At 43.0% G+C, this 16,217-nt stretch overlaps 1 protein-coding gene across 3 annotated transcripts in view; it reads left to right on the top strand.

Annotated features, from left to right (window-relative positions):
- The window catches only part of Plcxd2 (phosphatidylinositol specific phospholipase C X domain containing 2), a 54,046-nt gene that overhangs the window by 931 nt on the left and 36,898 nt on the right, over window positions 1-16,217 (top strand). The window lies entirely within an intron of this gene.

Genomic DNA, 16,217 nt, shown 5'->3' with positions numbered 1-16,217 from the left:
AAAAGGGACAGTTGAGAGAATGGAATCACTGCGCTGTTGTTTTGTTGTTTTTGTTTTGTTTACACCATACAGCCTCAGTCTAAGAATGTTAACCATCTTGATACTGAGGCCTGGGTATGTGAAAGGCTCGCTGACTTGAATCATTTAAGGGAAAGGGGAAGAGATCAAGAATAATGGGTAGAAAGTCCTTAACAATCTTAGCTCTGGATCAACATTGAAGCTGAAAAGAATATTTCTTTTCTCATTTATCTGATCTTTCTTGAAAACAAAAATCAGATAAGTGTTAGAAAATAGGTTCAGACTCTAGGCTGGGCATTAAGACACATAGTTTTGTTGTTGGAAATGCCAGAAATAGAGGATGCAGTCTGTCCTCACAGACAGTCATTAGGTGTGATGAAGTGACGGTGTTTGAAGCTTTGTCTATATATACACAGGTGTCTGCCTAGCTGATGTAGAACTGGAGCCTTGAGAAGCACCTCTGTTCCTGCTGCATTCCTCTGCCAGAGGCTTCAAAGCTTGACAGTGCTCTCGGGCAATTGGTTGATCTTTCCACTGAAAGGCTTGCTAAAACATAGTTATCTTGGGAAGGATATTTAGACCACCCTGAGCTCAGGTTGGTGAGGTGGGTGAAATCCTACAATGCTGGTACTTAAGAAGCACTCAGGGAGCAAGCGGTGGACCAGTTCTTTCTCTTGCTTGGGGGCATAGCAACTAAAGTTTAGACTATCAGACAAGCCCACAAGCATTCCCTGGACCTACTTGCTTTTCTCTTCTGCCTTAAAAGATGACCTCAAGTCACCTCCATCTGCTTTCTATGCATGGGAAAGAGACGTTTAGGGTTTTTTTTTTTGTTTTGTTTTGTTTTGTTTTTTTTGTTTTGGTTTGTTTTTGTTTGCCTTGCTCACCTCTTTTGGAGCTCTTCCAGGTTCAGTGTCCTCATGGGCCCTAACTGCTGTTAAACAAGAGATAGATTGAAGGATTTTGTTACAGCTACAAGTCCCTTCTGTCTTACTGGCCCTTAACTACAGTTCCTGGGGAAATGCCAGATGGCCATGCTTCAGAACATGCCTTCTCCATGTTTAATTGATGCCTATGGAGTCACTGCCAAACGATGCACGGGACACTTCTAACATGAGTCATTTGCCTTCGGGCTCTCCGATGGAATTATTTTGCTGAGTGATATGGCAGGTAGTTCATGTTTGCAAACAGAATGGCATCTAAGGCAGGCCCTAAATGACCCTGTCATCCACGGCATGTCCGGGTAGGCTGTGCTACCTCCTTCCTGGTACTTTGGACAGTTCAAACTGCAGCTCCACTGGGCTGTGAGTTCTGGCTGGACTCTACAAAGGATCTGGGTGTTTGTTTTTGATCTATAGTATATTTCAGGTACTAGGATTTCTAGAGGAAACAAAATTCTTGAGACCCATTGCAATACCTGAAACTCAGTATGAGCTCTACGAAGCACTCAGACATTTGTTGACCTTGCTTTATAAAGCAAAATTTTCCTGATAAGCAGAAAGAGACAATGGTAGTCCCATCTCCCCAATCCATGCTGTGTTTTCTATCATGAAATGTCTTCTTTCCAGGAAAGAGAGAGACATATGTAGGTATGTCACGTCAGAACCGGAAATACACATTCAAGAACTATCCATTTACAACCTTCCACCCCCCATTTTTGGTTATAGTTACTGCAATCTGACTTCTAACACTTCCCAGAGAAAGGCTTACAGTCAGGTTCAGTCTGGCTTTGATGAGAAATTAGAATATATGGGATGAATTCAGGAAGTGGGGTCCATCCTGTCCCTTCCTCTGCAGTATTGTACACTTGCCTTTGACACATTCTCTCTCTCTCTCTCTCTCTCTCTCTCTCTCTCTCTCTCTCTCTCACACACACACACACACACACACACACACACACTTTATTGTTCTAGCCTTTCTTCGAGACACATTTCTACTATCTAGCCTAGCCTGACTTCAACCTTGAGGGCATCCTGCTCATCCTTCCAAATTGTAGCTATAGACCACCATGTCTGGTGGTAAATATTCATTACTGACCTCCACCCTGATGTACCTGCTGGCATACATTTCCTCAAGAACTTATATGTCCCATAAAATCAATAGATCTTAGTACCCTTGTTTTTGACATGGAAATTAGGGGTTTGGGATGTACTCTTGGTAGAGTACTTGGCTAGTACTCGGTCTTCACTCTGATCCCAGCAGCACGTAAGTGAGGCATACAAGCAAAAGGACTGGGAGTTCAAGGTCACCCTCTGCTGCATAATGAGCTTGAAATCTACTCCCCACCCCACCCCACAAAGAGAAATAAGGAAATTGTCACCCAGAAAATTTACATTGTTTTCTCAAGATTGCAAATATGCTGAGTGTCTGAGCTAGTGTTCAAACCTTTATGTAATGAAAACACTCTCTTACTGCCACAGTGCCCTTGAGGGGCCTTGGGCAGTACAGAGGAATAGAGGCAGTTCCTGGATGAAAAGCGGGTTTCAGAGACCATACTCTACAGCATGTGGAAGAAGTTGTAAAAACTGGGTGGTTTTGTTGCTCTTGTTGTTGTTGCTGTTCTTTTGTTCATTTGTGACAGGGTCTCATATACCCTTGGCTGGCTTGGGAGTCCTGATTCTCTTGCGTCTGATGTCACTCAAGTGCCCAGGATTGCAGGCCAATTCTAGCACACCTAACCTGACCTTGGTTTCATCTGAGCAATTATGTATCAGTGTGGACATTTGATAGATGCAGAGGGAATGCTGTCTAGATAGATGTATACATCTTATACATATGAATGATAATAGGCATAAAGATACTAGATATATGATAGATAAAATAGATGGTAGGTAGGTAGGTAGGTAGGTAGATATAGATAGAAGTGGAGATAAACTTGCTATGAATTGGAGCCCAATCAAGACTGAAATTCAGCATCAGTGCTTTGTCACCATGTGTTTGTGTGCTGAGTTAGCTCCATCAGGAGGGGCAGCCTATGGCAGCAGTGACAAAGGAAAAGTCAGGGCAAGGGTGAGGGAGGGATCTGGCCATCAAAGAGCTGGATAAAGTTTATGATGTCAGATGTGGGTGCACCTGCTGCGTGTGCCCAGGCGTTGATAGGAGACAGCACGTGCGGATGTGTGCTCTCTTTCTCCATGAGCCCTGGGGCATTACTTTACTTCCGGAACTGCTACCACCACCTGTTAAGCTCCACCGTCACCCTAAACACATTAAAATATCTCAGAGGGGAACCTCCAAGCTATTCTCCTTCCCAACTGTGTCTAGGCATTGGATCTCTAAAGGGTAAACGATCTTGACCTCATGGATGCCACTTTTAAAGATTCAAGTATTGATAGTATTGACATTTTCTGAGAAGAAAGTCTTCCTTTATATATATATATATGATGGATACTGTTTTCCTTCTCTCTCTCTCTCTCTCTCTCTCTCTCTCTCTCTCTTAAAACAGGGTCTCACTCTGTAGCCCAGGCTGGCCCAGGGTTTACCAAAATCCTTCATACTCTGTCACCCAAGTAGCTGGCTGAGACTACAGTGTAAGCCACGGTACTTGGCTGTATAATACTGCTTTTAAATGAATTCCTTTTCTATTTATATGTTATGGCTCTGCCATTTTCTTCTTTCATTTTCTGGTTCCCTTTATGAAAGGTAAGATATTTGGTTTATACAGAAGAGCCTTTTTGAGTTTAAGGATCTTTGAGCATGCTATTGTCTCTGCCTGTGTGGTGTGGAAGAGGCAGTATTTCTACTTGTGATTAAGATACTGAGTATGAGCTGGGCATGGTGCATTATGTTTATGATTCCAGCATGTGGGATGTTGAAACAGGAGGATTGCTGTGAGTTCCAAGTGCGTCTGGGCTACATAAGTAAGTTTGAGGCCAGCCTAGGCTACAGAATGGGACCCATCTCAAAAAGTAAACAGATTAAAACTCTGCTGAGTTCAAAGTAATCAACAATCTTTTTCAGATTACAAAAAATTGTTTGGTAATTTAGACTTTTAAAAAGCCTGTTCTTTGTTAAAATACAGAAGTATTGGGAATGATTGCTGAGTCCTTTTAGGTTTAAAGGTCACAGGTCTTTGTGTTTGTTTCTTTTTGTTTATTTATTTTGTTTTTTTTTTATGTTCATTTAAAACAAGAGATAAATTTTGGTCCCAATAAGGACACAGTTGTGTAAAATGAAGTGAGATCCTATTCTGCTTCTTAATTTTCACCTCACCATCTCCTGAGTGCATTTTAAGAAAACCCCATGCTCAGGTCTATAGGAAATCAATCGCTGCTGTCAAAGAAGCTGATCAATGTGGAGCCACTTTTGCAGACCCCCCCCCCCATTTACAGTTAAGAGCAATCTGTGACGAACATCAAAACAGATATAGATAATGTGTCACAGAAGCACACAGAATAGGTAAAGCAATTCTGGCTTTTTATTCTCAACTTTGTTGAGAAAATGGTACTAGACCTAGTTTAGATCGGAGGTGGGGTATCTCCAGCCTCCAACAACCCTAAACACATTGAAATATCTCAGAGGAAAACCTCCAAGCTATTCTCCTTCCCAACTGTGTCTAGGCATTTGATCTCCAAAGGGTAAACAATCTTGACCTCATAGATGCCAGTTTTTAAGGTTAAAGTATTGATATTATTGACATTTTCTGAGAAGAAAGGCTTTATATATATATATATATATATATATATATATATATAATGTATACTGTGTTCTCTCTCTCTCTCTCTCTCTCTCTCTCTCTCTCTCTCTCTCTCTCTCAACAGTCTTGAGAGGCTGAGGTGCCAAGGAGATCTCTATGGGTGTGAGGCAAGCCTGGGCTATGGAGTGAATTCTAAGTCTGGGCTTCATGAGATTCTACAAGGGAGGGGAGGGGAGGGGAGAAAGGAGAAAGAAGAATTCTTAGTAAGTATGGGCTACATGAGACCCTACAAGGGAGAGGAGGGAGAGGAGAAGAAGGGAGAAAGGGAGAGAGAGAGAGAGAAGAGGAAATGAGGGAGGGTGAGAGAGAAGGAGAGTAGGTGAGTCAGGACTGCAAGAGATACTACCTGAAGATTAGGGTTAGGAGGGTGCCTTTCCAAAAACATAGTTCTGTTGAGGTAAATGATGAAGGATGTGAATGGATGGCCCTTTTTCCTACCCTGTCATGACCCTCCTCAGTCCTTTTATTGTGGCATTTCTCATTTCTCAACATACTGCTTTTAGTCACTTAGTTGCTGGAAGTATCTCTATATCTCCTGTGACCCCAGTTCTTCTGAGTAGGTTGTAGCAGCTCAGACACTGGCCACTGTCCCACTGCTCCAAGAATAACATGGAAAGCAGCAGAATACGAATGTACATGTCTGCTATTCATCATTTTCTGTTGTGTTATGTTGTTTGTTTTTAGTTTTAGTGTTCTGACACAAGGACTCACACTGAGTCCATGCTGGCCTTGAAGTCACTAAATAGCCACATCTAGCTTCCATTTGAAGCTATCCTCCTGCCTCAGTCTCCTGAGCCCAGGTCATTCTCCAGTGTGGTCAGAGCTAAACTGAATAGACTGCTTAGGTTCCCCATAGGTAAAAAGCCCCAGAAGGTCATATAACAACTTCCCACCCCATTCCTTGTTGCTATACACTGTACTACTGAAATACTAGAGAAGCCTCATCACAAGCGCCTTTGGAAATGAGAAGTCTAGGCCAAAGAGATGGGTGGGAGAGTTAGGAAAGAAACAGGCTTGTGGTCCAGCATCCTTTCTGTCCTCTTTCTTCCCTTGCCACTTGGAGCATCTCATCTTCCCTGCAACTGTCTCTCCCTGCCCTGGTTTCTCCTTCCAAGTCTCACCTTTCTCCCACTGACCTGGCCTGCCCCCGTGTTACTCACCTTCTTCAGAGCCATCCTGGCTTGGGTGACTGTCACTTCTCCAGTTCCCAGGAGGCTCCATCTTCCCAGGTTGTGGGCATTTACTCTCTTCTCCCCCCCCCCCTTACCCTTCTGGTATCCTGTCCTTTTCTATGAAGTTGAACTCACGCACGACCACTCTGTGATTTCTGTAATTCTCTCCCCTGTGGGTATACACTTTTCCTCACCTGGGTGACATGGAGGCAAAAATCACTTGGGCAAGAGGGACCAGGATAAAGAGGCCATTGCTCAGATTGGGAAGGCAGACCAAATGTGTTGCATCTAAAAGAGATTCAGGGGTCATTTTAAAGGTGGACATGGGAGACTGTATAACAGCATTGGGTTGGAACATAGCTGTCTTAGTCAGGGTTTCTATTCCTGCACAAACATCATGACCAAGAAGCAAGTTGGGGAGGAAAGAGTTTATTCGGCTTACTCTTCCATACTGCTGTTCATCACCAAGAAAGTCAGTCCTGGAACTCAAGCAGGTCAGAAAGCAGGAGCTGATGCAGAAGCCATGGAGGGATATTCATTACTGGCTTGCTTCCCCTGGCTTGCTCAGCCTGCTCTCTTATAGAACCAAGACTACCAGCCCTGAGATGGTCCCACCCACAAGGGGCCTTTCCCCCTTGATCACTAATTGAGAAAATGACTTACAGTTGTATCTCATGGAGGCATTTCCTCAACTGAAGCTCCTTTCTCTGTGATAACTCCAGCTGTGTCAAGTTGACACAAAACTAGCCAGTACAATAGCTCTGAGTTGGACCCAGAATCAAGCCATTCTTCTGGTGGATTTGAGGCTGTGGAAAAGCAAGAGCAAAGCAAACCAAATAGTGCTAACTATATAATAATTAAGACTTATCACAAGACACCAAGTGATCTCTCAAGCAGCAATGCTTTGTTGTTGTTGTTGGTGGTGGCAGTTTTGTTTCTGCAGTGTTGTAGAATGAACCCAGAGCTAAATAAGCACTTTACCTATATTCCTAGCCATTATTTTCACGTTTTGTTTTGAGGATGGGTCTTGTTAGATTGCGCAGGCCCATTTATACTTGCTGTCTTGTTGCTCGGCCTCTTGAGTACCTAGGGACAGGAACTTGTGCCGCCAGCCCAGCTGTGTTTCACTCTGGATAGTCATGGTGAAGAACAGTGAGACACAACATTGGCATTCCCACTGGGACACTTTCTCTCCTTACTTCCTGTACACCTCCTCACCATCACACCAAAAAGAGCCAGAATTCAGGAGTCATCTCTTTCTGTTAGAAGCGGAATCATGGACTAGCTGCAGGGGTCCATAATCTCAATCTTACCATGGCTGAGACAAAAAGATCTCAAGTTCAAGGCCAGCCTGGGCTATGTAGCAAGACACTGACTCAAAGCACCAAAAGCTGAAAGGATATATCTTTGGTAGAGCACTTGCCTACCATGCACAAGGCCTTCAGTTCCATTCCCAATTGCACCATAAAATAGAAATAAATGAATGAATGAATGAATGAATAAATAAATAAAGGCAGGATTGTGAATTAGTTAAGAGTATAACCACTTAGCCACACTATTTGGATTTTCTCCTCCCAAGTATTGAAACCCTGGGTTTCATGTGAGAACTAATTCATACAGTATGCTTTCCAGTATAAAATAAGCTCTATACAATTATTATTACTATTATTTTTGTTACTATTATGCATATTTTTAAAATAAATCACACTATCTAAAGCCGAAGCCTAGATGGAACAAGAGGCCTAAGATGCAATCTGTACCCTCAGTCCAGTTAAGGAGCCCACTATCCAATTAAGCCCTGAGAGTCCCTCTGATCAGATTACCATAACTTGACCAGGCATACCCTAGGAGGGTTAGAGTTATGGACAAGATAGGAGCCTATGGCTGCCTAGCTGTAAACACCAAGTCTAAAATGCAGATCAAGAGAGCTGGAAAAAAATCCCCTTTAGTTATTGACTATTTCTTGTCCACCTACCCCAAATTCAGCTGCCAGACCTGGTCAATTACAGACTTCCAAAGCTTCCGGGAAAGAGCTCTCTGCAACATAACAGGCCAGGTTGTTAGTGCTTCTTCTGGTCTCATATCCCTAGCAATCGCTCTCCTGTTCTAGAATGAAGCATTACAGAATGCTTTCCTATAAACTTGTGTGCGAGTATGTGTGTGTGTGTGTGTATGTGTAATACATACGTATCATATGTGTGTCTATCTATCTATCAACACCATATTTGCAAACAGATGCTTCAGACTCCACACACCAACACATGTGTGCTAGCTACCCCACACTTGCTATGCAATTGCTATGATCTTGGCCTCCCCTTAAGAGGGTCTAAATTCTAATGTCTCTTATTGCTCACCCTTCATAAACATCCTACCATCTTTTCCACTGACTGCTTGAAGGTTCTTTCCTGCATGTTCCTCTGCCAGACATTCTTCTGAAGCCAGAGATTTCGTTTCTAATGCATGTTCTGACCTGATCTCCAGAAGGTGTGATAGATCACTTACCTCCACATCTCTGTCTCTAGTCCCTAGGGCAGAGATTGTCTGTGGGTCGGGACTCCTTGGGGTTGCATATCAGATATTTATATTATGATACTTAACAGTGGCAAAATTACGGCTATGAAGTAGCTCGGACATAACTTTGTGGTTGGAGAGTCACCACAGCACGAGGAGCTACATTAAAGGGTGGCAGCATTAGGAAGGTTAAGGACCACTGCCCTAGGAGATTCTGAGCCCAGGCACACTAAAGACAATGTGGATGAAGCTTCCAGTAACTTTGCCTTTAGGGAGGATCTGAAACCACTCTACACATGCTGACTAGCCCCAATTACAGTTTCAAACCAGGCCTCCGGAGCAGAGATTATTTATAGACATTATAATAAGTGGGTGTGTTTGTGTGAAAAGAATTTGAACATGCATCAGGGAACAAATTTAGGTGGTGGGAAGCCGGCGCTAGATCTGTGTGTTTACGCATATGGCTAGGGAGGAGGTCCCCCGTGTCCTACTTGTGACGTTAAAGTTGGAAGATTTTAGAGATGCTATTGCTGAACAACCCTGAGGCGCAAAGAGTGTAGGAGGCCTACATTTGCAGCTCTTCAGGTGACTCTAAGAGAAAAGCTCTTGGGTTAAAGAGGCCAGCAGTACCGTCTAAGCCTGACACCTAGGTCATGTCATCTCCAAGATGGAGTCCCTCCTGTGTGGTTACGTTGTCTACCAGAACTGAAAAATTTCTATAAAAAATAACTGTTAGCAATTTCTGCTTGCTCTAGGGTTGCCGCACTCACGTGTGTGTGTGTATGTGTGTGTGTGTGTGTGTGTGTGTCTGTCTGTCTGTCTGTGTATGTGTACACTCTGTATTCTCTTAGTATTTTTTTTTCTGAGAAGAACCAACAATATTAACTTTAAAAATAAATAGAGCCAAATGTGGTCCACAGGACTTGGAAATCTAAGACAGGTGAATTGCTGCAGATTGTTAGACAGCCCGGGCTACACAGTGAGCTCCAAGGCAGGGAGGATATAAGAAAGAGAGAAGAAGCCATTTGTACCTCATAAGTGTTTTGGAGTACAGCTATAGTCTGCAGTAATGGACCAACTCAGCTATTCAAGACTCTGTCAGACCAAGATGAATATTTTATGACATGTATTGTTTGAAGTCTTATGTTGTAAAAGCAATATTCTTAAAGAGCAACTGAAAACAGGTGGGGGGAGATGCCCAACCGAAACAGGTGAGAGTGGAAACAATGTCTCAATCACTATTGAGTTTAGATCAAGAGCAAAGAGTCCATTTAGAGTCTCCTGGGAATTAATGAGCATGCTTATTAATTTGACTTTAGTTGTTGGTGTTTAACCCCTTTTGCCTCTTCCGGTTTTCATTGCCTATGTAGAAAAACAGACTTGTATAAAGGAAAATCAGAAATTCAAAAGATGCCTATTTTTGTGCCACGTACCATATCAGATCAGACGAAACAGTCTCCCCCTACTCTTCATGGAATGGCTATCTTAGAAAAAAATCCTAAAATTCAAAAATGATGGAGAAGAGTACACGGCATCTGTGATACCCAGGAAACCTGCTCCCAGTTCTGATTTAGAAGGAAAGGCAAGGCAAGAAATTGTCCGTGGCAGTGGAGCAGGGATCAGAAACCGTTACCCGCTGCTGAGCGGTCCTTCTAGGAAACTACGCACACCAAGTTTAGTTTTTAACTCTTGTTGCTGAAAAGATTAAAAATTACATGTGTTTATCTGGAAAGGAGAGAGGCCACATGTGAAAGTCATATACATTTCAGCCTTAATTATTTATCTTCCAGGGCCATTTTAACATTCCCATTTGGAATGATCTCTGTATAAAAGGAACATGGTATAGGCAACTTTAACATCTATTATTAATTATGCTGAGACTTTTAACTCTCAGCTACTAGGAAACTTCAGGCAGACTCTGGGGTTGGTGGGGGTGGGGGGCTCCTTTCTCTTCCTATACCCCCTAATCATTTTTTTTTTGTCTTTTTACCCTACTTTAAGATGACCTTTGGTTGGAATCGTAAAAATCTAGAAGAAGGTGTTAGAGAGGGGAAGAGGAACTGAGGTATAGAAGATCATGGTGACCTTGAAGAAACCCAGACAATCTGGTGAGATCAGAATAGAGTTCATTTGAATAAAGGAATGGAGATAAGACTGGAAAAGCAGGCAGGAACAGGATCCTAAAGAGCTTCATATGCCAGAATTGAATGCTGTGCCAAAGTCAGCCACTGGAAGCTTTGTTCAGCAGTGGCTGAAGGGCTGCTAGCTGCCTTAGAGCAAAATGAATTAAAATGACCCGTCATCGTCAGCTGTTAGAGTTAGCTTGGGGTGGGGGTGGGAGTGGGGACAACTTTGGCATTGTTTCTTTTACCATGCTCAAACCATGTGTCCATCACCTTCTGTACAGCAGGCTCTTTCCTAGGTGCTAGTCATTCAAAGACTGTCAATAAGGACACGGTCCCTGCCTTCAAAGAGCTAGTGGGAGAAATGCACATTTAATCAACCTGTTACAACATAATATGCATGTAAGATAATCGGGAAGGTTCAGGCTGGATCTGGAAGAGCATATGGCAGGGGCATCCTAACAAGATCTGGGAGCATAGACAGGCACATTAACACATTGAAATAATTCATTATAGATGTGTCACACTTGACAAAAGGGAAAGAATAGGAGCCAAGGTCACAAAGTACTTAGAGATCCAATAATCTGTGTTAGGGGCTTAGCTTCTCCTTAACAAGGGTGTGAAGAGTATGAAGGGGGTGGAGTTTAGTCGTGAGAGTTCTGGGTAAGCACACACAGTGTTCTAGCATAACTGTAAAATAGGGCATCGTGGTACAAAGCTGTAATCACAGCACTCAGGAAAAGGTCATCCTAGTCTCCATAGTGAGAGTGGGACCAGCAAAGGCCACGAGACTCTGTCTCAAAACAAACAAACAAACAAACAAGCAACCTAGTGGGGTGAGGAGGGTATAGGGTTTTAAGCGCATAGATGAAAATGTCAGCCTTGTAATTTGAAAAGGTCACTCAGTCTGCAGTACAAAATGTATGGGGACGAGTAAGAGCTGTAACCAAGGCACACATCACTGGGGTCATCCAAGTACGAAGCAACCTGACCCGGAAGCAGTAAGTAACAGTATGGACTACAGAAAGGACGCAGATGCTGGAGGCATTGAGGAGGAAGTGTCAACTGGACTTAGTGACTAGCCAGGGGAAACAGGTGGGAAAATGACTCGGGTAGCCAGGAGGAGGAGACATTCCTAGAATGCCTGTACTGGTGAACCAGATGGTGTAAGGAGTTCTGCTTAGTCTGGGCCTGTAGGGCTTCAGGTACCTGGGGAACACCTCAGAATTGGGAGATGGCACAGTGGAGATGATATCAGAGCTAAATCTTGACTGCACAGTTAGCCCATCTCCCCATATCCACCAATGGATGCTATTATATCCAATATCACATGATTCAAGTTTTAAACTGGCACTTGGGTTGTTTTATTATTTATTTATTTATTTATTTATTTATTTATTTATTTATTTATTTTTAAAGTAGATTCCTGTGCATCCCAGGCCGGCCTTGAACTGGATATGTAGCCAGGGATCCTCCTGGCACCAGCACTGGATCGATCTGTGCTATCAACCTTACTTTATGCTGTGCTAGGGAACAAACCCAGAACTCCAGGAGGGTTATGTAAATGTCACTACTGAGCCACTCTCTCAGTGCCCTTTAAAGGAGTCCTTTAACCTATATAACTTTCCAACTAAGATGTTTTTTACAATGTCAGAGCTCAGAGTTGGTCCTTTTGTGCACGGTTTGAGTCTTCTACCTGTTTTTCTTGAGTCCTGTCATTTCCTGCTGAACTGTCTCCCCAGTCATGGTTTGTCGTTGCTGTTGTTGGTTTTGTTTTGTTCTGCTTTTCTTTGTTGTTTTGCAGTACTGAGGGTGTGGGGTGCACCACACAAGCCTTCTGTGAAATAGAAACTGAACTCGGTTTACCACAATCATCAAATACTACATTTTCCCACACATTAACATCTGAGGTTGCACCAAGAGGTTCCATGAAAGCAGGGGAATTTTTTAGTACAATATTTAATGTGACATAATTCTGCTTCTACCTTGAACATTTGCCTGGTTTTCCACACTCTTATTTTTTCTTTCACGTTAAAATGTTATGGAAAACAGGATTACCTCAGAGGTGAGAAGGCTACCCAGAGGCTACATAGAGAACAAGCACTTCTGTGAGGGATGACTCTGCAAAAGGTGGTGTTCTCTGCTTAAAGACAGAGTGAGGTATAAGGTCCACAATTGAGGAGGAATTTCTTTTAAGTTCTGGACATTCAAAGACCAGGAAACCCTTCTGAAAGACCATAGATCCCCAGGAATACAGAGAGTGCTTTTACAATGCCTCTCAGGCATGCCATTGAAACCAACCCCTTGAATTTTACTTATAGTATATAGGGGCTTGATTGGAGACTGTCTGTGGTAAAGGCATAGTTGTGTGCCCTGCACAGGCATGGAGAAGGAAGGGTTCAGTTCGTTCAGTCTTTGTTTCTTAGGACAGCTCAGGGAAGGACTGTGGCCTGTGGAGAGTGCTTAGACCCAGAGAAGCTTGTCTTATATGTGTTTCACACAGAAATATTTCATTTGACAATCACTTAGATCTGGAAAGCATCCTGGAAACCACTCCTTGGAACTTCCTCCCAGCCAGACATTGGTAGACTAGGATCCTGGGCCCTGTCTCTCCTCAGACAATAGGAGGCCTCTTGGTTTCTCTATACACAAAAGGAATGTGTTGATTAAGACCCTCTGCTTCCAGGTTTTGGCTTTACACGTTGCTTTGGTGTATTGTGAATAATTATGAATTCAATAGGCAACTGATTAAAAATTAAATTGGCCACATGGCTCTCTTGGATTTTGCTGGCAATATGATGGTTATTATTAACACTCTCCCATAGGGCTCATGACAAATAATCAAGCCTGAGAGTTGAAGTTTATCCCTTTGGATTGGCAATAAGGTATTAAGATGTCCTTTGGCTTGGGAGACTGCTTAGTGGTTCCCCTGACCTGATCCTGAATCTTGGTTCTGTTGGCTAGCTCTGAGCATCCCAAAGATGCTTAGCCTTCACACACTTATTAATAGGAAGTCCTGTTCTTTACAAATGCTGCATTTCTCCAAGGACCTAACAGGTGTATGATGTGGGAGGCCCCAGGAGATGTTATTAGAAAACAACTCAGGAAATCTAGTCTCTAGAACTTTTCTTTTTGGAATGCTCAGTGCAGATTTTTATTATAGCTGCTGTTTTAGTCATCCTAACTGGTTTATTTTTGTCTTCTATGTCTTCTGGCATATTCCTCTTCACTGTCCTAGATAACTCAACCTAGAAGGACCAGTTACAATAATGGAGCTGGGGATAAACAGGCATACAGGGTAAAAAGGCAGCTAGAAGGAGGAGCTCTGCTTGTAAGAAGATGGATAGACCTAAGATCCATCTTTTTGCAGAAAGATCAAGAGCCCCACGTTGGCTAGCATTTAACAACTCTTTATGCATCTGTTCCTTCAGGTAGCTGTGCTTGTGGTCCTCTGTATGCAAGTACTCAGTACTGTAGACAACATGGAGAGATGGGCATGCATTACTTATGACCTCGTCCCGACTGCCTTATAGTGATGGAGACTGCTTTGGAGCTCCTTCTCACACAGTGACCTTAGTTCATCAAGGATGTACTAAGTACCAGCAGAGCATCGAGGGAAGAGAGGGCACTTAACAGGGCAGACTGGAGTCAGACGACTCCAGATAATGGTTTTCAACTGGGTCACATAGAAGTAATTAAGACAGAAAGGACAAGTCTAATAAAATAGCGCCCAAGAATAGTAAGGAATTTTCAAAGTGAATCTTTTCCTGTATTCACTAACCATAAGGCTCATTTCTCACGTGTAACTCTGTAAATTACTATATTTTGAGCTCAGGCCACTGAAATAGTTTAACATGTGAATTATGTTTTATTCATATCAAAGTTGTAGAGATTAAATGCCTGGGTTGTGAGACAAAATACTTTACTCACTGTCCTTGCCAGGCATGGCGGCTTAAGCTGATAAACCAGCAGAGCCATTGTTACGAGTGTGAAGTCATTCTGGTCTACATAACAAGTTCCAGGCCAGGCCAGCCTACAGAGTAAGACCCTGCTCCCAAAAAACCCAAACTCGAAACAAACAAAACTGCTCTAGTGTTTTCTAATCCTAGAACTGCAAAGTAAAGGCAAGAGCTTCCCAAATGTGAGGTCACTTTGCGCTAGGCTACGACACCTTTCCTTGATCTGTGTCCTGTCAGAAGCACCTGACCCTAAACACCACCATTTAAGAATACATGGCCATTTTTGCATCTGTTCCATTTTTTTGTGTCTTATTCTATTTTCTCATTATTTTAACTGATATAAAACAGTTACACATATTTATCAGTCACACTGTGTCATTGTATATATTAGGATACATGTATATATTGTGTCCATCCTTTTTATTTCTCTCTGTGTGTGTGTGTGTGTGTGTGTGTGTGTATGATTTGTGTCTGGGGCCATACACTCCTCTATCAGCTTGGACAGTTCAGAGGACAACTTTGTGGAGTTGGCTCTTCTCTTCCACCTATGTATGGGTCCCAAGGATCAACTGTAGGTTACCAGGCTCGCTTAACAAGTCCCTTTACCCAAAGCTAACCACTGGGCTATTTTTCATTTTTATTTGTTTGGAAAGAAGTACAGAGATGTCCATACTTCAGAGTTGACCTCCTGCTCCTAGCGCCTGTCGAGTTAGCTCAGCAGTTACTTGACCTCAAATACAAAGCCTCACCTTTCTGGACCTTAGTTTCCCTGTCTGTAAAATGGAGCCAACTAAAGTATTTGCACCACAAGGGCCAAGTTGAGGAAGCCCAATCCGGACACTCACCCAACTCAGATAACCCAGGATTCCCTGCATCATGTCCACTAAGCTGCTAAGACTCGTAGAACTCACTGACAGCTGTGTGCTCACAGTTATTGTTCATTTCCAGGAAAGGCTATGAATTATAATCAACTCAGAGGAAGGCTTTATAGAGTGTTACAAATATGTAGTTTCTAGTGGACCACTAGCCATGGGATTGTGGACAGTACTACTTCCTTTGGATTGATGTGGGACAATTTACAAAGCATTGTTCGGCACCTGGCCTCCAGTGTCCACATGTAATGGATCCCAATATATAACCCTGTCAAAGATCCTACCTTAGGTCATACTCTTAGACTTTTCCATGAGTCCACGGAGCCCCTAGTCAGCAAGGGCGCAGACTAGACCTCTAGTAAAGTCAAATTCTTGTGTTTGTTGGTTGGAGGGACAGACTCTTATTATATAGCCTTGGGTGATCTGAAACTTCTTATATGCATCATGCTGCCTCAAACTTGCAACAACAATCCTCCTGCCTCTACCTCCTGAGTGGTGGGATTACAATTGTTCATCACTAAACTTGGTGGGTTTTTGGCTTATTTGTTTGTTTGAGATGGGCCTTGAGATTGCCTCTTGACAACCCCCACCCCACCTGTTAGCATTCTGTCTAAACTCCACCCCATATTTACCTGGCACCTATAAAGGGGGCTGCTTGCCCCCCTCCCCCCCTCTCTTGTTCTCTTGTTCCTTTCTGCTCTCTTGGGCTCTTCCCTTTCCCCCTCTCTCCCCACTCCCTTCCCCCCTACCTGCTCATGGCCAGCCTCCTCTTCTCTTCTCTTCTCTTCTCTTCTCTTCTCTTCTCTTCTCTTCTCTTCTCTTCTCTTCTCTTCTCTTCTCTTCTCTTCTCTTCTCTTCTCTTCTCT

This window comes from Mus caroli, chromosome 16 (assembly GCF_900094665.2).
Source record: "Mus caroli chromosome 16, CAROLI_EIJ_v1.1, whole genome shotgun sequence".
Lineage (NCBI taxonomy): Eukaryota > Metazoa > Chordata > Mammalia > Rodentia > Muridae > Mus > Mus caroli.
The sequence above is the reverse complement of the archived record's forward strand: the minus strand, read 5'-3'. Positions and strand labels throughout refer to the sequence as shown.